Source organism: Balaenoptera borealis (genome assembly GCF_965194805.1).
Source record: "Balaenoptera borealis genome assembly, chromosome: 2".
In the NCBI taxonomy this organism is placed as follows: domain Eukaryota; kingdom Metazoa; phylum Chordata; class Mammalia; order Artiodactyla; family Balaenopteridae; genus Balaenoptera; species Balaenoptera borealis.
Window position 1 is genome coordinate 50,495,937 of NC_138867.1, and position 21,939 is coordinate 50,517,875.

The 21,939-nt window shown below is 40.1% G+C and overlaps 1 long non-coding RNA gene across 1 annotated transcript in view; it reads right to left on the reverse strand.

Moving 5' to 3' along the window:
• Nucleotides 1-19,170, reverse strand: part of LOC309624434 — a 28,824-nt gene extending 9,654 nt beyond the window's left edge. Inside the window, exon 1 of the long non-coding RNA XR_014241919.1 lies at nt 744-19,170. This is a non-coding gene — a long non-coding RNA (uncharacterized lncRNA). The remainder of the gene's footprint in view (nt 1-743) is intronic.
• Nucleotides 19,171-21,939: the final 2,769 nt, after the last annotated feature.

Consider the following 21,939-nt stretch of genomic DNA (forward strand, 5'->3'; position numbering starts at 1 on the left):
AGAAGAAATTAAATAGGATCCCTTCTCCAGAGGCATGAAGATTTTCTATGGAAAAGACAAAGTCTATTGGGTCCTAGGACTCTCAGGAAGTTACTCCTGTGTTGTTCACCTTAAGATTTATGTGGGACCATCAACCCACCAGAAGCCACTGCTTCTGTACTGAAGATATACTCTTACTCCATCCTGGAATGGTGTGGCATTTCTCTATCCTGGCCCTAGATGAATCAGGACTGAGAAAACCTTGCTGACTTCACTGCCCTCTGCAAAGACTCCCGACACCTCCACATAAGGGGAAAGACAATGGCTAACAATTGCCAACATCCTTTCCCCATTCCAGGACTTTGCAAGAAGTTTACTCTGGTGGCACAAAAACCACTTCATTTCCTTATCTCATTGCTCTCTGTAAAAGATGCTGGGGAGACTCTAACAAACTCCCGGAGCTGGGATGGTAAACCCATGTAGAGAGGAGTTCCCACCAACTGAGTCATTTTTAACAGACCATTGGAAATAGTTCACTTATAATGAGCTGATCCATTTGGGGATAAGATAGTAAATAAGTGGGCCCCTCTGGTTCCAAAGGCTCTTAGGGCACTACTGGCCAAAAGCTTGAGTTGTCTATGTTTTCTATATGACTGTGTCCTTTATCTCCTGTAAGTACATAAGGTGTATATAGGACATACGGCATATATAGGTGATGATTTAGTATTTGCTTTTCTTACTCTTCGTGGAGAGATTTTTCTCACCTACACCTGAAATTCTCTGGAACATGGAGACTTCCAGGAGCTGGGGTTCACAGAGACTGTGCCATCTTCAATATACAGCTTCTGAGGTCACCCTGGACATGAATACCTGGATGGCAAATGAAAAAGAGAAAAGTGGAAGAACGTAGGGAGATTTCTCACATATCAAACTCGATGTGGAATGTATCACTTCCATGCATGTTCCACTGGCCAGAACTAGTTACAGGATCCTACCTACATTCAAGTGGGGCTGGCAGGCATCCTCCCAGTTGGGCATCAGCACGATGGTGGTGAAGACTACAACAGTAGAAAATCAGAACGCTGGTGAGAAATGTGTCGGCTAGCATCCCTGAGACCCATAAAACTCAGTGTGGAAAACTTAAACTATTTCACACCCCATAGTAATTCTGAAATTTTTACAAAGATTTTGGTGAATTCTTCAGATTTAAATTTGCAAGATGACCTCTGACTATGAACTCCCACTCCTGTACCTGCTGTCTCTATCCTGCAGTGGGTCACTGAAAGTGCACAAGGTAACCTATTCCTAGTTTTGAATGACCCTGTGCATATGCACACACACACACATACACACATAAACAATCCATTCACATAAAGTGTATGTGAAGATGGTAGATCCTACTAAAAATAGGTCATGGGCATTTATGGATCACATTGCAATCCACATAGTAAACAACTTCCCATTCATGTTAGTGCTGCAACTAAGAATTTCTCAGCATCTGCATCATTCCCCGAAAAACGTCCAAGTGTTCTTCATGCCTCACTCACTTACTGGTCTTCATCTCTCTTTTAACCTGCTGTACTCTTCTCTCCTCATCCCAGCAGTAAAATTCCAAATTCCTCTGCTTGCCTCATACAGAGCACACTGATTCTCTTGGTTTGCTTGAGCCCCTACCTTCAACCCCTAGCAGTTTGTCAAGAAGTATCATTTAAAACAAGACGAAAAGGAGCTAACCATGTGGGGAACACATTTCATGCAAAAAGAAGAGAAGAGACCCTAAGGGGAGGACAAAGCTTGTCATGTCATGTAACTGAGAAAAAGCAGGTTTAAGGACATGGTTGGGAACCTCTCCATCCAATGTTGATTTGCAACTAGAAAGTGGCTGCCCAACCAGAGACTACATTTCCCAGCTCACCTAGATAGGTGAGGCCATGTGACTCGGTGGTAACCTAAGAAAAATACAGATCTTCCTCAACTTACTATGGGGTTACATCCCAATAATCCATTGCAAGTTGAAAATACCTTAAGACAAAAATGCCTTTAAAAGGATCTGGGACAAGATGGCAGAGAAGAAGGACAGTGAGCCCACCTCCTCTGATGAGAACACCAAAATCACAACTAACTGCTGAACAACCACGGAAAAAAAAAAAAGACTTCAACCTACCAAAAAAGATACTCTACATCCAAAGACAAAGAAGAAACCAAAATGAGACAGTAGGAGGGGCACACTCACGATATAATCAAATCCCATACTCCCTGGGACAGCGACACACAAAGTGGAGAATAATTATAATTCAGAATTTCTCCCATGGGAGTGAGATTTCTGAGCCCCATGTGAGGCTCCCCAGCCTGGGGGTCTGACATGACGAGGAAGAGTCCCCAGAGCATTTGACTTTGAAGGCCAGCAGGGCTTGATCACAGGAGCTCCACAGGACAAGGTGAAACAGAGACTCCACTCTTGAAGGGCACACCAAGGTCTCATGCACACCAGGACACAGAGCAAAGCGGTGACTTCATAGGAACCTGATCCAGACCTACCTGCTGGTCTTGGAGGGTCTTGTAGGGAGGTGGGGGGCAGCTGTGGCTTTCTCTAGGGTCAGAAAAGCAGGTGGCAGAAAATATTGGAGAGTGTTCATCTACTTGAACTTTTTTTTTTTTTAACATCTTTACTGCAGTATAATTGCTTTACAGTGTTGTTAGTTTCTGCTGTGTAACAAAGTGAATCAGCTATATGCATACGTATATCCCCATATCCCCTCCCTCTTGCATTTCCCCTCCCATCCTCCTTATCCCACCCCTCTAGGTGGTCACAAAGCACGGAGCTGATCACCCTGTGCCATGCAGCTGCTTCCCACTAGCTATCTATTTTACATTTGGTAGTGTATATATGTCAATACTACTCTCTTACTTCGTCCCAGCTTACCCTTCCTCCTCCCCGTGTCCTCAAGTCCATTCTCTATGTCTGTGTCTTTATTCCTATCCTGCCCCTAGGTTCATCACAACCAGTTTTTTTTTTAGATTCATATATATGTGTTAGCATATGGTATTTGTTATTCTCTTTCTTACTTCACTCTGTATGACAGACTCTAGGTCCATCCACCTCACTACAAATAACTCAATTTCATTTCTTTTTATGGCTGAGTAATATTCCATTGTATATATGTGCCACATCTTCTTTATTCATTCATCTGTCGATGGACACCTAGGTTGCTTCCATGTCCTGGCTATTGTAAATAGAGCTGCAATGAACATTGTGGTACATGACTCTTTGAATTATGGTTTTCTCCAGGTATATGCCCAGTAGTGGGATTGCTGGGTCATTTGGTAGTTCTATTTTTAGTTTTTTAAGGAAGCTCCATACTGTTCTCTATAGTGGCTGTATCAATTTACATTCCCACCAACAGTGTAGGAGGGTTCCCTTTTCTCCACACCCTCTCCAGCATTTATTGTTTGTAGATTTTTTGATGATGGCCATTCTGACTGGTATGAGGTGATACCTCATTGTAGTCTTGATTTGCATTTCTCTAATGATTAGTGATGTTGAGCACCCTTTCATGTATTTGTTGGCAATCTGTATATCTTCTTTGGAGAAATGTCTCTTTAGGTCTTCTGCCCACTTTTGGATTGGGTTGTTTTTTTGGTATTGGGCTGCATGACCTGCTTGTAAATTGTGGAGATTAATCCTTTGTCAGTTGCTTCATTTGCAAATATTTTTTCCCATTCTGAGGGTTGTCTTTTCATCTTGTTTATATTTTCCTTTGCTGTGCAAAAGCTTTTAAGTTTCATTAGGTCCCATTTGTTTTTATTTCCATTTCTCTAGGAGGTGAGTCAAAAAGGATCTTGCTGTGATTTGTGTCATAGAGTGTTCTGCCTATGTTTTCCTCTAAGAGTTTTACAGTGTCTGACTTTACATTTAGGTCTTTAATCCATTTTGAGTTTACTTTTGTGTATGGTGTTAGGAGTGTTCTAATTTCATTCATTTACATGTAGCTGTCCAGTTTTCCCAGTACCACTTATTGAAGAGGCTGTCTTTTCTCCAGTATATATTCTTGCCTCCTTTATCAAAAATAAGGTGACCATAGGTGCATCAGTTTATCTCTGGGCTTTCCATCCTGTTCCATTGATCTATATGTCCAGTTTCGTGCCAGTACCATACTGTCTTGATTACTGTAGCTTTGTAGTATAGTCTGAAGTCCAGGAGCCTGATTCCTCCAGCTCCGTTTTTCTTCCTCAACATTGCTTTGGCTATTCAGGGTCTTTTGTGTTTCCATACAAATGGTGAAATTTTTTGTTCTAGTTCTGTGAAAAATGCCATTGGTAATTTGATAGGGATTACACTGAATCTGTAGATTGCTTTGGTAGTATCGTCATTTTCACAATGTTGATTCTTCCAATCCAAGAACATGGTATATCTCTCCATCTGTTGGTATCATCTTTAATTTCTTTCATCAGTGTCTTATAGTTGTTTGCATACAGGTCTTTTTTCTCTTTAGGTAGGTTTATCCCTAGGTATTTTATTCTTTTTGTGGCAATGGTAAATGGGAGTGTTTCCTTAATTTCTCTTTCAGATTTTTCATCATTAGTGTATAGGAATGCAAGAGAGTTCTGTGCATTAATTTTATATCCTGCTACTCTACCAAATTCATTGATCAGCTCTAGTAGTTTTCTGGTAGCATCTTTAGGATTCTCTATGTATAATATCATGTCATCTGCAAACAGTGACAGCTTTACTTCTTCTTTTCCGATTTGGATTCCTTTTATTTCTTTTTCTTCTCTGATTGCTGTGGCTAACACTTCCAAAACTATGTTGAATAATAGTGGTGAGCGTGGGCAACCCTGTCTTGTTCCTAATCTTACAGGAAATGCTTTCAGTTTTTCACCATTGAGAACGATGTTGGCTGTGGGTTTGTCATATATGGCCTTTATTATGTTGAGGTAAGTTCCCTCTATGCCTACTTTCTGGAGGGTTTTTATCATAAATGGGTGTTGAATTATGTCAAAAGCTTTTTCTGCATCTATTGAGATGATCATGTGGTTTTGCTCCTTCAATTTGTTAATACGGTTTATCACATTGATTTGCGTATACTGAGAATCCTTGCTTTCCTGGGATAAACCCCACTTTATCATGGTGTATGATCCTTTTAATGTGCTGTTGTATTCTGTTTGCTAGTATTTTGTTGAGGATTTTTGCATCTACGTTCATCGGTGATATTGGCCTGTAGTTTTCTTTCGTTGTGACATCTTTGTCTGGTTTTGGTATCAGGGTGAACGTGGCCTCGTAGAATGAGTTTGGGAGTGTTCCTCCTTCTGCTATATTTTGGAAGAGTTTGAGAAGGACAGGTGTTAGCTCTATTCTAAATGTTTGATAGAATTCACCTGTGAAGCCATCTGGTCCTGGACTTTTGTTTGTTGGAAGATTTTTAATCACAGTCTCAATTTCAGTGCTTGTGATTGGTCTGTTTATATTTTCTCTTTCTTCCTGGTTCAGTCTCAGAAGGTTGTGCATTTCTAAGAATTTGTCCATTTCTTCCAGGTTGTCCATCTTATTGGCATATAGTTGCTTGTAGTAATCTCTCAAGATCCTTTGTATTTCTGCAGTATGAGTTGTTACTTCTTTTTCATTTCTAATTCTATTGATTTGAGTCTTCTCCATTTTTTTCTTGATGAGTTTGGCTAATGGTTTATCAATTTTGTTTATCTTCTCAAAGAACCAGCCTTTAGTTTTATTGATCTTTGCTATTGTTTCCTTCATCTCTTTTCCATTTATTTCTGATCTGATCTTTATGATTTCTTTCCTTCTGCTAACTTTGGGGGGTTTTTTTGTTTGTTTTTCTTTCTCTTATTGCTTTAGGTGTAAGGTTAGGTTGTTTATTTGAGATGTTTCTTGTTTCTTGAGGTAGCACTGTATTGCTATAAACTTCCCTCTTAGAACTGCTTTTGCATCGCTTCTCGGCCTTTTGGCTAAGATCAAGTGTAGAACTGCTTTTGCTGCATCCCATAGGTTTTGGGTCGTCGTGTTTTCACTGTCATTTGTTTCAAGGTATTTTTTGATTTCCTCTTTGTTTTCTTCAGTGATCTCTTGGTTACTTAGTAGTGTACTCTTTAGCCTCCATGTGTTTGTATTTTTCACAGATTTTTTCCTGTAATTGATATCTAGTCTCATAGCATTGTGGTCAGAAAAGATACTTGATACAATTTCAATTTTCTTAAATTTACCAGGGCTTGATTTGTGACCCAAGATATGATCTATCCTGGAGAATGTTCCATGAGCACTTGAGAAGAAAGTGTATTTTGTTGGTTTTGGATGGAATGTCCTATAAATATCAGTTAAGTCCATCTTGTTTAATGTATCATCAAAGCTTGTGTTTCCTTATTTATTTTCATTTTGGATGATCTGTCCATTGGTGAAAGTGGGGTGTTAAAGTCCCCTACTATGATTGTGTTACTGTCGATTTCCCCTTTTATGTCTCTTAGCATTTGTCTTATGTATTGAGGTGCTCTATGTTGGGTGCATAAATATTTGCAATTGTTATATCTTCTTCTTGGACTGACCCCTTGATCATTATGTAGTGTCCTTCTTTGTCTCTTGTAATAGTCTTTATTTTAAAGTCTCTTTTGTCTGATATGAGAACTGCTACTCCAGCATTCTTTTGATTTCCATTTGCATAGAATATCTTTTTCCATCCCCTCACTTTCAGTCTGTATGTGTCCCTAGGTCTGAAGTGGGTCCCTTGTAGACAGCAATACATACGGGTCTTGTTTTTGTATCCATTCAGCCAGTCTGTGTCTTTTGGTTGGAGCATTTAATCCATTTACATTTAAGGTAGTTATTGATATGTATGTTTCTATTACCATTTTGTTAATTGTTTTGGGTTTGTTATTGTAGGTCTTTTCCTTCTCTTGTGTTTCCTGCCTAGAGGAGTTCCTTTAGCATTTGTTGTAAAGCTGGTTTAGTGGTGCTGAATTCTCTTAGCTTGTGCTTGTCTCTAAAGGTTTTCATTTCTCCTTTGAATATGAATGAGATCCTTGCTGGGGAGAGTAATCTTGGTTGTTGGTTTTTCCCTTTCTTCACTTTAAATATGCCCTGCCACTCCCTTCTGGCTTGCAGAGTTCCTGCTGAAAGATCAGCTGTTAACCTTATGGGGATTCCCTTGTATGTTATTTGTTGTTTTTCCCTTGCTGCTTTTAATATTTTTTCTTTGTATTTAATTTTCGATAGTTTGATTAATATGTGTCTTGACGTATTTCTTCTTGGATTTATCCTTATGGGACTCTGCGCTTCCTGGACTTGATTGACTATTTCCTTTCCAATATTAGGGAAGTTTTCATCTATAATCTCTTCAAATATTTTCTCAGTCCCTTTTTTTTTTCTTCTTCTGGAATCCCTATAATTCAAATGTTGGTGTGTTTAATGTTGTCCCAGAGGTCTCTGAGACTGTCCTCAATTCTTTTCATTCTTTTTTCTTCATTCTGCTCTGCGGTAGTTATTTCCACTATTTTATCTTCCAGGTCACTTATCTGTTCTTCTGCCTCAGTTATTCTGCTATTGATTCCTTCTAGAGAATTTTAAATCTCATTTATTGTGTTGTTCATCATTGTTTGTTTGCTCTTTAGTTCTTCTAGGTCCTTGTTAAACGTTTCTTGTATTTTCTCCATTCTATTTCCAAGATTTTGGATCATCTTTACCATCATTTCTCTGAATTCTTTTTCAGGTAGACTGCCTATTTGCTCTTCATTTGTTTGGTCTGGTGGGTTTTTACCTTGCTCCTTCATCTGCTGTGTGTTTCTCTGTCTTCTCATTTTGCTTAACTTACTGTGTTTGGGGTCTCCTTTTCGCAGGCTGCAGGTTTGTAGTTCCTGTTGTTTTTGGTGTCTGCCCCCAATGGCTATGGTTGGTTCCATGGGTCGTGTAGGCTTCCTGGTGGAGGAGACTGGTGCCTGTGTTCTGGTGGATGAGACTGCATCTTGTCTTTCTGGTGGGCAGCGCCACATCCGGTGGTGTGTTTTGGGGTTTCTGTGACCTTATTATGATTTTAGGCAGCCTCTGTGCTAATGGGTGGGGTTATGTTCCTGTCCTGCTAGTTGCTTGGCATAGGGTGTCCAGCGCTGTAGCTTGCTGGTCGTTGAGTGGAGCTGGGTCTTAGCATTGAGACAGAGATCTATGGAAGAGCTTTCGCCATTTGATATTACATTGAGCCAGGAGGTCTCTGGTGGACCAATGTTCTGAACTCGGCTCTCCCACCTCAGAGGCACAGGCCTGACACCCGGCCAGAGCACCAAGACCCTTTGTAAAAGATTCAGGTTCAGCTATTTTGCATTACAGTTGGCCCTTCCATTAATTGCTGGTTTCTCATTAAATTTTGGTTGACAACCTTAGGCTTCTAAAAATGCATCAAGCATCTCTTGCATGGAAGTCTGATTTTCTCCTGTTGTAATTCACTTTCCAGTCTTGCAGACTGGCTCTATTAGGTTACTCTTCTGACGCTCAGCAAGGCTTGTCACTGCTCCAGTCGGCAGCTCATTTCCCTCTTTAAGTGGGATGATCCTACCTGAACTCTTGACGGAAGCAGACATCTCACTTGGGTAATCAGCACCAAGACCTGGCCCTACCCAACAGCCTGTAGGCTCCAGTGCTGGCATGCCTCAGGCCAAACAACCAACAGGGTGGGAACACAGCCCCACCAATCAACAGACAGGCTGCCTAAAGAATTCCTGAGCCCACAGCCACCTCTAGACACACCCCTTGACATGGCCTTGCCTACCAGAGGGCCAAGACCCAGCCTTAAATGATATATTAAACCAGCTGGACTTAACTGATATCTGTAGAGTGTTCTATCTGAAAGCAGCAGAATACACATTCTTTTCAGTGCACATGAAACATTCTCCAGGATAGATCACATGCTGGGCCACAAAGCAAGCCTCGGTAAATTTAAGAAAATTAAAATCAGGGACTTCCCTGGTGGTGCAGCGGTTAAGAATCCGCCTGCCAATGCAGGGGACATGGGTTTGATCCCTGGTCCAGGAAGATCCCACATGTCACAGAGCAACTAAGCCTGTGCACCACAACTACTGAGCCTGCACTCTAGAGCCTGTGAGCCACAACTACTGAGCCCACGTGCCACAACTACTGAAGCCCGCACACCTAGAGCCTGTGCTCCACAAGAGAAGCCACCACAATGAGAAGCACGTGTACTGCAATGAAGAGTAGCCCCCCTCTCCGCAACTAGAGAAAGCCCGCACACAGCAACAAAGTCCCAACACAGCCAAAAATAAATAAAAAGTAAATAATTAAAAAAAAAATTTTAAATCATATCAAGCATCTTTTCTGACCACAATGCTATGAGAATAGAAATCAACTACAAGAAAAAAACTGCAAAAAATACAAACATGTAGAGGGTAAACAGTATGCTACCAAACAACCAATGGATGACAGAAGAAATAAAAAATAAACCTAGAGACAAATGAAAATGAAAACACAATGATCCAAAACCTGTGGGATGCAACAAAAGCAGTTCTAAGAGGGAAGTTTATAGCGATACAAGTTTACCTCAGGAAACAAGAAACATCTCAAATAAACAACCGAACCTTACACCTAAAGCAACTAGAGAAAGAAGAACAAACAACACCCAAAGTTAGTAGAAGGAAAGAAATCATAAAGATCAGGGCAGAAATAAATGAAATAGAGATGAAGAAAACAGTAGAAAAGATGAATGGAACTAAAAGCTGGTTCTTTGAAAAGGTAAACAAAATTGATAATCCTCTAGCCAGACTCATCAAGGAAAAAAAGGGAGAGCACCCAAATCAATAAAATTAGAAATGAAAATGGAGAAGTTACAATTGACACCTCAGAAATACAAACGACCTTTAGAGACTGCTACAAGCAACTACATGCCAATAAAATGGACAACCTAGAAGAAATGGACAAAAGGATTCTTAAAAAGATACAATCTCCCAAGACTGAAGCAGGAAGAAATAGAAAACATGAGCAGACCAATCACAAGTACTGAAATTGAATATGTGATTTAAAAACTCCCCAACAAACAAAAGTCCAGGACCAGATGGCTTCATCTGGTGAATTCTAGCAAATATTTACAGAAGAGTTAACATCTATCCTTCTGAAACTATTCTAAAAAACTGCAGAGGAAGAAACACTTCCAAACTCATTCTACGAGGCCACAATCTCCCTGCTCCCAAAACCAGACAAAGATACCACAAAAAAGAAAACTACAGGCCGATATCACTGATGAACAAAAATCCTCAACAAAATACTAGCAAACTGAATCCAACAATACATTAAAAGGATCATGCATCATGATCAAGTGGGATTTATCCTAGGGATGCAAGGCTTTTTTAATATACACAAATCAAACAGTGTGATACAGCACATTAACAAATTGAAGAATAAAAACCATATGATCATCTCAGTAGATGCAGAAAAAGCTTTTAATAAAATTCAATATCCATTTACGATAAAAACTCTCTAGAAAGTGGGCATAGAGGGAACCTTCCTCAACATAATAAAGGCCATATATGACAAACCCACAGTTTATATCATTCTCAATGGTGAAAAGCTGAAAGCATTTCCTCTAACATCAGGAACAAGACAAGGATATCCACTCTCACCACTTTTATTCAACATAGTTTTGGAAGTCCTAGCCATGGCAATCAGAGAAGAAAAAGAAATAAGAGGGATCCAATTTAGAAAAGAAAAAGTAAAACTGTCACTGTTTGCAGATTACATGATACTATACATAGAAAATCCTAAAGATGCTACCAGAAAATTACCAGAGCTCATCAATGAATTCACTAAAGTTGCAGGATACAAAATTAATATACAGAAATCTGTTGCATTTCTATACACTAACAACAAACAAAAATTCGAAAAGATACATGCATCCCAATGTTCATAGCAGCACTATTTACAACAGCTAAGACATGGAAGCAACCTAAGTGTCCCTCAACTGAGGAATGGATAAAGAAGTTATGATATATATATACATACGCACATATACATATACACACACACATATACACACACACAATGGAATATTACTCAACCATAAAAAAGAATGAAATAATGCCATTTGTAGCAACATGGATGAACTTAGTGATTATCATACTAAGTGAAGTAAGCTAGACAAAGACAAATATCATATGCTATTGCTTATATGTGGAATCTTAAAAAAACCATACAAATGAACTTATTTACAAAACAGAAATAGACTCACAGACAAAACAAATTTACCATGACCAAAGGGAAAGGGGTGGGGGGAGGGATAAATTACGAGTTTGGGATGAATGTATACACCACTATATATAAAATAGGAGCTACTGTACAACACAGGGAACTATATCAATATCTTGTAATAACATATAACAGAAAAGAATCTAAAAATGATTATATATGTACGTATTTATATATATATATAAAACTGAACCACTTAGCTGTACACTTGAAGCTAACACAACATTGTAAATCAACTATATTTCAATAAAAATTTTTTAAAATAAATTTAATTTAAAAAGACCAAAAATGCCTTTAGTATGTCTAACCTACTGAATATCGTAGCCTAGCCTAGCCTCCCTTACACATGCTTAGAACATTTACATTCACCTACAGTTGGGCTAAATCATCTAACACAAAGCCTATTTTATAATAAAGTTTGAATATCTCATGTAATGTACTGAATACTATACTGAAAGTGAAAACCAGAATGGTTGTATGGGTACAGAATGGTTACGAGTGTATTGGTTGTTTACCCTCATGATCCCATGGCTGACTGGGAGCTGCTACTGCCACTGCCCAGCATCACAAGGGAGTATTGTACAGCATGTTCCTACCCCAGGAAAAGATCAAAATTCAAATTTCGAAGTACCGTTTCTAAAAAATGTATATCACTTTTGCACCATCGTAAACTCTAAAAATCGTAAGTCAAACCATCATGAGTCAGGGACTGTCTGTATAGGCCAGACTCGTCACCCTCAAGCCTTCACTGTTTCTCTTCCTCCATTTACTGGCTGGATATTGACACCTAGCAAGAACTTGAAGTTATTTGATGAAGGCAGTAGAGTTTCTGTCAGTCCAGGTTCCTAAATAACAGCATAGAGCAGATCCGCTCTTCCCAGCTGACACCTGAATATATTATGTGTGTTATCTATTCCTTTGCAACAAATTACCTGAAAACTCAGTGGCTTAAAACAACAGTCATTTATTATCATAATTTCCGTGAGTCGGAATGTGGGCATGGCATAGTTTAAGCCCCTGCTTTAGGATCTCTCAACAAGGCTTGAAAAAGGATTTGTACAAAGCCGTGGTCTCATCTCAAGTTTCAATGGCAGAAGAATCTGCTTCCAAGTTCACTTCTCTGCTTTTTGACAGGAATGTTCCTTCAGGGCTATTGGACTTAGAGACTCAGCTCCTTGCTGGCAGTTAGCCAGAGGCTGCCCTCAGTTCCTTGTCATATAGGCCCTTTCAATTTTCTTCATTAGAACAAATGCACACGAAGTGCCAGAGAGCACTAGCAAGATGGAAGTCACAGTCTTTTGCAATCTAATCATGGAAGTGACAGCCCATCACTTTTACCATATTCCGTTTGTTAGAAGCAAGTCACTAGATCCAGCCCACGCTAAGGGGGAAGGGATGACACTAGGGCATGAATACCAGGAGTCAGGGATCTTTGGGAGCTGTGTCAGAAGCTGCCTACCACTGTAAGATATAAACCTCTGCTGTGTTAAGCCACTGAGATTCCAGGTTTTATCAGTTACAACGGCTGGTCTTACCTTAAGTGACATAGGAGGAGAGCAGCAGCAGATTGTTATAGTAAAGCAAGGTTAGAGCAGACCAGGTCATGCAATGCCTTATAAACACTGATAAGAAACTGGCTTTTATTATAAGTGCAATGGGAGGCCGTTGGATTTAAGCATGAGAGAGAAGGAATCCAAGTGTTGTGTCTTGCTACTGTTTATAAATGCACTGGAAGGAAAGGAGTGGAAGCAGAGAGACCCATTAGGAGTCTGTTTTCATCTGATGCAGTCTTGGGTAATAAAGAAAGGGGGTGTGATGGTTAATTTTATGTATCAACTTGGCTGGGCCACGGTGCCTAGATATGTGTTCAAATGTTATTCTGGATATTTACGTGAGGCTGTTTTTGGATGAGATGAACATTTAAATCAGTGGACTCTGAGTAAAGCAGATTGCCCTCCATCTTGTGGGTAGGATTCAATCAGCTGAAAGCCTGACATTCCCCAAGCAAGAGTGAATTCTGCAGCAGATGGCCTTTGGACTTGAACCGCAACATCGGCTCTCTCTCCTAGGTCTCCAGCCTGCTAGCCCACCCTGCAGATTTTGGACTTGCCAGCCTCCATAATTGTGTGAGCCAATTCTTAAAATAACTCTCTCTCTCTCTCTCTCTCTTCCTATATATATATATATATATATGGACACACACACATATCCTATTTCATTCTGTTTCTCTAGAGTCAGGACTAACAAGGAGCTTAAGAGCACCCAATATTGAGCAGTAGCAGCTGTGGCAGCAAATTCTGCTATTTTTGAATACCTATTCTGTGTTCTAGGCACTCTGCTAGATGTTTTATACACATCATCTCATCCAATCATCCCACAAATACAGATTTTGACACCCATTTTACAAATGAGGACATCAAGACTCAGGAGGTTAAGTGAATTACCCAAGGCCACATACCTAGTAAGTGTCAGAACTTCCTGATCAATTTGTCAGGAGCCCATTTTTTTTCAAATGCTTGAATGAAAATAATGAAGAGCAGCCATAACAAAAAAATCAAAGTTTCGCACTTCAAATCAGAAATTCCATTTTGCTGATGACCAAAGCAAATTCACTAAATCCAGAACATTTTCCTTATGTATTAAAATAACATTTGCAATCTGCAAGGGGCCCTTCTTTCTTCTAACACATGGCAATTATATCTTTACACTGCAATTGCAAATCTGTTTTTTAGTTTTCCCGTTTTGTTTCCATAAGCATACTTTTACAGCCAATTGTTAACGGATTAACAACTTTGGGTGAAATCCATCCGTCTGCCATGGTTTACCTCCATGGCTGGGAGAGTCTGTTAACAAGGACAGAGCACAGAGGAGCTGGCTCTAACTTAAGCAGACCAAATGGAGCATTAGGTCTCCCAATAAACATTTATTGTGCCTCTGCTACGTTCCAGACACTGTGCTGTGCATTCTGGACTATGCCTCATCAGCAGCAAAGAGTCTTTTTGAATTGTCTGGGTTCCCAGAATATAAAGAAATTCCTATCAGGAGATAAACACATCTAAATAGCAAAATATTTAGTCTCATAAATATAGCCAATTTGATGTGTCCAAAAATTTTGCGTTGGGTCTTCATTGCTGCGCATGGGCTTTCTCTAGTTGTGGTGAGTGGGGGCTACTCTTCATTGCGGTGCGCAGGCTTCTCATTGCAGTGGCTTCTCTTGTTGCAGAGCACGGGCTCTAGGTGTGTGGGCTTCAGTAGTTGCGGCACGTGGGCTCAGCAGTTGTGGCTTGCAGGCTCTAGAGTGCAGGCTCAGTAGTTGTGGCACACAGGCTTAGTTGCTCCGCAGCATGTGGGATCTTCCCTGACCAGGGCTTGAACCCGTGTCCCCTGCATTGGCAGGTGGATTCTTAACCACTGTGCCACCAGGGAAGTCCCTATCTATCTCTTTCTATCTCTCTTTCTACCCATTGATCCATCCATCCATCTCTCTAAACCATTTCTAAGCAATGATATTTCAATAGCGGTATTTTGAGATAATCAACAAAATGGCAACATCTAAAACCCACTCTTATTGAACTTCTTTTCTGTACCAAAGCTTCCAACAAAGTCACTCAAGAGCTGCCATCATTTGAAAGGTGAGGATTATTAATCTCCAGGATTTGACCCTCTGCCCCCAATGCACAGCTGCACTCCAGCTTCTGGGGGGGCAGAAATGCAGAAAAAAATTCACACTTAATTTTTCCTCAAGTGGGAGTGATGTACAAAGAAAATCAGAGTTGGAAAAAATATCCCAGGCTTTTATTCTTGTAGTAAATGAATTTAAAAAGTAGAATGTGTTGAAAGAAGGAGGACATGAAGACATTATACAAAATACATAGTTAGAATCCTCCTTGATCCCGTTACACCTCCTCTGTGCCACAGACAAGTCACTGTCATCACATATAAGATGGTAGGATAGGAAAGAGTTAAGTAACAAAAGCTGCTGAGAAGGCACTGAGCAGATCTAACTCCAGCTGCAGAAGCTGAGTGAGGGGTAAAAGGAACAGGAAGGACCCAGGTGCAGCACTACAGAGTGGATTATAGAAAGCAACCACAGAGGAGTGAACTCAGTAATCTGGAAGAGAGAAATGCAGTTTTCTTTCTGTCCATAAAATCTCTCACCCTGTAACCGAAGCTAGAGTTTTGTAGGAGGAAGTATTCACAGATAGTGGTATTTTGGAAAAGGCGTTTTGCCCAAGGCATCAGCAGAATACATTTGTCATCTGAAGGCAGCACATGGAGAATTGTACCTCCAGCTTTTCAGTGTTGCACAGAATTGTGCTGTCACCAATAGGAACAGAAAAAGCTAGAAAGAGAAATGCAAACAATGAAGTCTGAACAGTTCAAAGGGGAAAATCCCTGAATTGTGAAGACTGAATTTCTAGAGTTACAGGCAGGAAGACTTGATACCTGTCTGGGATACCTAGGATAGTATATCCACTTTAGTAAAATAAAGTGGCCTTGTGGGTGGGGACCAGCATGGATCTGCACTGGAGATGGGCAGTGTGGGTCAACATGCAGAAGTGGATTCAAAGGCAATGGAGAATGAGGACAGCAAAGTCCTGCTTCATCTGTGGTAAAGGGCATCTGTGGGAAGGGGGGCAAACAAGCAACAGAAAGAAAGTCTCTCTTGTTAGGGTGTTGCAGGGTGAGCAGGAGTTCACTGGGCTAATGGTAGAAGAGAAGAAACATTCTAAGCCAAATGCAAAAGCACTGAAATAAGAAACAGTATGGTTCATTCACCAGTGGCTAGTGAAGAGGAACAATAATAATAATTACATTTACTAAATACCTTTTTACATTCATTATCTCATTTAATCCTTTTAAGATACCTATGAAATCAGCATAATTGCTTCCATTCTACTAATGAGAAAACCAAGGCAAGAAAGCCAAATAACTTGCTAACGGTAGTATACTTGCCAATAATTGACCTAGAATTCAAACCCAGTTCTACACTGTACTACATATTATTTGTTTACTGTAAAATTATTTGTGCTAAAATAAATCATATATAGTGTATTTAATAAACCCTTCCTCAACATGACAACCTCTTCAAGTGACCATCTTAGATGTCTCCTCCTATTTGCACCCAAACTTCTTAAGAGTTCTCACACTTTGACTGCATTTCCTTACCTCCCACTGGACCTACCCTCAACCTATTGCTATCTACCTTCTGCCCCACTGCTGCACCAAAACTGCTCTTGCCAAGGCCAGTGAGGCCCATGTTTCATTCAGTCTATTGAACACTTCTTGGTATTTATCTTGCTTGATTCTTGGCTGCCTTAAATGTCACTGACAACTCAGGACAATTTCTCACTTTGGCTTCTGTGGGTTAGCAGCCTCTCACCTTCCTTTCATCAGTCTTGTGGCTCCCCCTCGTCCCCCTTTTCAGTCTCCTCCTTCTCTGCTCATCCCTGGAATATGGAAGTCCTTCAGGGCTCTGCTCTCCTCACCCTCTCTCCACATACCCCTGAGAGGTTTCATCAACACCTGCCTTCAGTTACATTCTGCATTCCGCTGATTCCTGGAGAGGACTTTTATTTGCTTCTGTTTCAGTATTTTCTGTCCAGCACCAGCCACATTTCTGGTGACAGCATCTGTTTTTCCTCTGAGGACCTTCCCCTGTCCTTATTCTCAGAGTGTATGGTTTGATGGGACTACAGGGGTGGTCATGTGACCTGGGCCTTCATTCTCCTCTCCTCAGTCCAGGAATTTCTTTAGGAATGGACACACGGCCAACTGGTTCAGGACTTTTGTTCTCACTATAGAGGGGACAGAAGTTCCTTTTGATATGGGACCTGAACCTGAAAAGGTGTAACTTGTTGCTGCTACAGCCATTTTGCTACCATGAGGAGAGAGCATCTTTTAGAATGAAGCCGACAGAGGAGGAGCAGAATAGAGAAACTGGGGAGAGAAATGGATCCTGATGCCTCATTTGAATCTCTGTATCCCACCATGCCTCTAGACCTACAGGTTCCAATCCAGTAGCCACAAGCCACCTGTGGCTATTGAATACTTTATATATTTTAATACGTCTTATGTTTATATAGAACATAAACATATTAAATTCATTTTAATATATTTTGGATATATCAGATTAAATAAAATATATTATTATTAAAATTAATTTTTCCCTTTTTTTCTTCTCGTTTAATGTAGCGACTAGAAAATTTTAAATTACATATTGGATCAGATTATATTTCTATTGGACTACAATGCTCTAGACTTTTCAGCTTCATGATTGAAAAGAAAGCAGTGAATGTAAAATTCTGTGACTCCTTATGGTACAACAACCAAATACATCTCCATCTCAGTTCCTTCTCCTATACCCCAGTCCCAAATGCAGCAAGACATCTGGAGGGACAGACATTTATTTTAAAACTAGTGAGGTGTCCTTTAAACGTTGCTAGCAATTTTCTATCTCTACAGGTAAAGACATCAATTTATCTTTGGAAAAAACGTCCTTTGTTTTAAGAAAATAATTGGAGAGGATGCTTTTTTGACCCAAAGGTAAAGCAAATGTGTACACACCATTTTTGAAGAAGACTGTCACCAATTAACCTAGATGTAAATGTCTCAAACAGAGTTGTAAAATATTTTGTTTAGAAACGCAAATTGGTGTATTTTTAGCAGGACTGTGCCCTTGAAAAGACATTTTCTTCCTAAATGTGATTTTTTAACTTAATTATCTTTGTACATTATTCTTTGTTCTTCGGAGGTGTGTGTGTGTGTGCATGCGTGTGCACATACACATGTGGGTTCCATCTTGAAGTTACTTATAGGAGATCAAGAGCAGAAACCAGATGATGACAGAATAGGCAGAGAGACGTATCTTTACCTTAAGCCGGGGGTACAGACCTAAAAGGAACCAGATGGGAAATGCCAAAGTCTACTCTGGACTGAAAGTCCACATGTAGTTTTATTTCTGGTGGTATAATCTAGATTCTGGGAAATCGAATGTCAAATTTTGTGATTGCCCTGTCTGAGCTCTTAAGACAAGACCACACACTGTGAGCAAGAGTTGAATTTTCCCCTAAAGAAAAAGGATGTAAAGCTGAGGGAGGGAAGCAGTTCTCCTTTCTTGAATGCCAGGAGCAAATCTGTCCTCTTGAGTAGGAGGGACGTGGAAAAGCACTGCCATTCTGGGCTGGCCACTGTAAATGTTACAGCAGGCTGAGGAGTCCAAGAAAAGTGTCATAGCCAGAAGGAAACCACTTACTAAAGGGCATGGTCTAGAAGAAGTATAGTTAACATCAAAGTTTTCCTCTTCGGTGTTGTAATTCCCTTCTAGTATCACCAAGCTGTCTGTAGGATTTTGTTAGATACCACTGTTTGGTCTATGTGTGCTCAGTAAGGTTAATAGAGCTTTATGTGTCCAACCTGGAATAAAAGCAGAGTACAATGGAGAGAGCTGATATAGCTCAGAGAAGTCAAATATAAGCTGTAAGAACTGACTTACCTCCTGGGTGGGATGTAGCAGCTAGAGAAAAGATGTCTTGTTAAGGTGACAAGTGACCTCCAGGAGAGACTGGTGTAAAATGTAAGCATGACAGGAATTCCCAGGAGTTACTCAGCGGGGAGAACCCAGTAGCAGAGTGAAATTCCAATGGCCTGTGGAGTAAGTCCTCAGACTTCGTTACCTGGGTCTTAAATGAGATAATCCATGAATAGCAAAGATAGTAACTCTCACCAAATATTCCAGGTGCTTCTCAACATTTCTTAGCACCTGTACTAAGTTAGGTGGGGCCATGTAGCTAGTACTATTCAGCGGGCTGTGACGAAAAGGTAAGAACCTTGGCACAGTTCTCCAGGTTCTCTTCTCCTCAGGGACAGCCGAAAAGGTAACATGTTCCAGATGACATAGCTATAAGATTCAAGAGCTGCCATCAGTGTAGGTCTCTGTGTGTGGAGCAGAGAAATAAACTTTTATGTTCACTAAGCCACTGAGATTTTTGTCTATTTGTTCTTTCAAATTGTAGCATAATGTAGTCTGTCTTCATGAACACACTAGTATTGATGTAATATGATTAGCACAGTGCATGGTACAAAGTAAACACTTCACAGATATTAGCTATTATGCAAGTCTGTGTCCTGTTTGACTTCAGACCCGTTCCTTGCCTTCCCTATGTTCTGAGGCCTATCACAAGAGGACTGAAGCCATCAGGCTGTTTCCAGGGCTCCTATACATACTGCCTTCTGGCTGGGTGCAGACAATCAGAGGCAATGCAAAAGATAAGAGAGAGGAAGGAACTGAGATGCCAAGATGTTTCACTCCCTCTTTCTGCTTCGGATGGCATCTCCAGCAGAAAGTGGATCTTTAAAATAAAGTAACAAACAGTCTAAACTTCTATACCCAACAAAAGTATCCTTGAAAAATAAAGGCCAAGTAATGTATATTCAGAAAAATAAAACTGGCAGAATTTATCACCATCAGACATATAGGAAAAGAAATACTAAAGGGATTCTTCATGATCCCAGATGGAAGCACAGAATACAGGAAGGAATAACAAGCAACATAAAAGGTTAAAAACCGGATAAATCTAGATAATATTGACTGAACAATAACAAAAACATCTTCTGTGATTAAAAAATGTGTACAAGTTAAAGTTTTATAAAATCCTTTCATTGTCTGATTTGTTGGAAAAGTACTAATTTAAAAGGGATTCTACTAAGTCACAGATGTATGCTGTAATCTCTAGGTAACCATTAAAGGAATAATAAAATGTATATAATTAACAAGTATTAGAGAGGAAGACAGAATAAAAACTACTTAAGTAATCCAAAATGTGCGAGAAAGGAGAATAAAAGCAAAGCAAAGAACAGATGGGACAAAAACAGTAAGATGGTAAATTTAAATCAAATATCATTAAATTACATTAAAGGTGAATAGATTAAGTATTCTGATTAAAAAAATACTGTCAAACTTGATAAAATATTAAATCCAACTACATGCTGCTTATCTGATCTGCCATAAATACAAAGATATACACAGACTGGAAGGAAAAGGATGAAAAAAAGACAGACTGTGAAAACAATAACTGAAAGTGAGGGGAAAAAAGGCTTGAACAGCTAAACTAACAGGACAAAAGTAGACATTAAGGCAAGAAGTTGCTGCAACAGCCTTCTAACTAAACTAGTCTCTTTTACTACAGTTTTCCTCCCTCTCATCAAAACTTCAATTATAGCCGAAGTGGGTCTTCTAGAGTAGCGGTCCCCCAAATTTTTGGCACCAGGGACTGGTTTCATGGAAGACAATTTTTCCACAGACAGGGGTGGCGGGGGGATGGTTTCAGGATGATTCAAGCACATTACGTTTATTGTGCACTTTATTTCTATTATTATTACATTGTAATATATAATGAAATAATTATGCAGCTCACCATAATGCAGAATCAGTGGGAGCCCTGAGCTTGTTTTCCTGCAACTAGGTGGTCCCACCTGGGGGTGGTGGGAGACAGTGACACCCGAAGTGTGTTGCTTATGTCCAGTCTCCTCAGTGATCTCGTTTTGGTTGCTGTCACTGCAGAAACCCCTGCTTCACAAAGACAGGATGTTGGACATGGAAGCAGGCTTTTCAGTGCTTTTGTGGCAATCTCAGGATATTCCACCTTGACTTTAATCCAGAACATATGGAGGTTTGAAGTTGTCTCAAACACACTTTAAGGTCACCGTCATTTGCGATCTCAAGCAGTTGATCCTCTTCTAGCATGGACAAAGTCGATTCACCTAGCTTATTCACAAATGGGTAGCGGATCCATTCCTTCCCAGTTTGGGGGTCTTTTGTGGTTGGGAAGTAATGCTCAAACTCTTTTCAAAGCTGAGACAGGTGATCATGCACCAACTGGGAGAAAGAAGGTCCTTGCTCAGTCTCTTTCAAAATCTCTGCTAATGTTTGAAACATGTCAAAAATCCCAATGTTCACTCGTCGCCCCCATAATTCCAGTTTGGCTTTGAATGCAGTCACTTTATCTGTTGACTTGAACACAGTTGTCATTCTCCCCTGAAGACACAGATTGAGTTGGTTGAGCAGGTTGAATATGTCACAGAAGTAAGCAAGTTTTGCAACCCATTCTATGTCACTGAAATGTGCTATCAGTGGTGATTCTTTTTCTAAAAAAAATCTCTGGAGCAGCTCTTGTAACTCAGAAACTCTGGCCAGTGATCTACCTTTAGAAAGCCATCTCACTTCTGTGTATTAGAGAAGACGTGTGTGCTCTGTGTCCATCTCCTCACAGAGCTGCGTGAACAGATGTGAGTTAAGGGCATGTACTTTAATGTGGTTGATAATTTTAATCACATCCCACAAAATGTTGTTAAGTTCAGGTGACATTTTTCAGCTAGCCAGCATTTCTCTATGGATGACACAGTGCATAGACTCACATTCAGAAATGACCTCTTCGACCTGAGCAGTGAAACCAGAAAGCCATCCAGTCATGGCAGCCATTCCACCCATGCATATACCGACACAAAATGACCAATTCAGTTTTCCTGATATGTAATCATTCAAAGACTTGAATAGTTCTGCAGCTGTGGTGTTGGTTGGCAACAAAAGTGCACATAACATATCCTCATGCACATCCTCCTGAAAAATATATCACACAAAAACAAGCATTGTTGCCTCATTGTCAACATTGGTAGACTCGTCAACCTGGATTGCATACCATGGTGACTCGTTAATC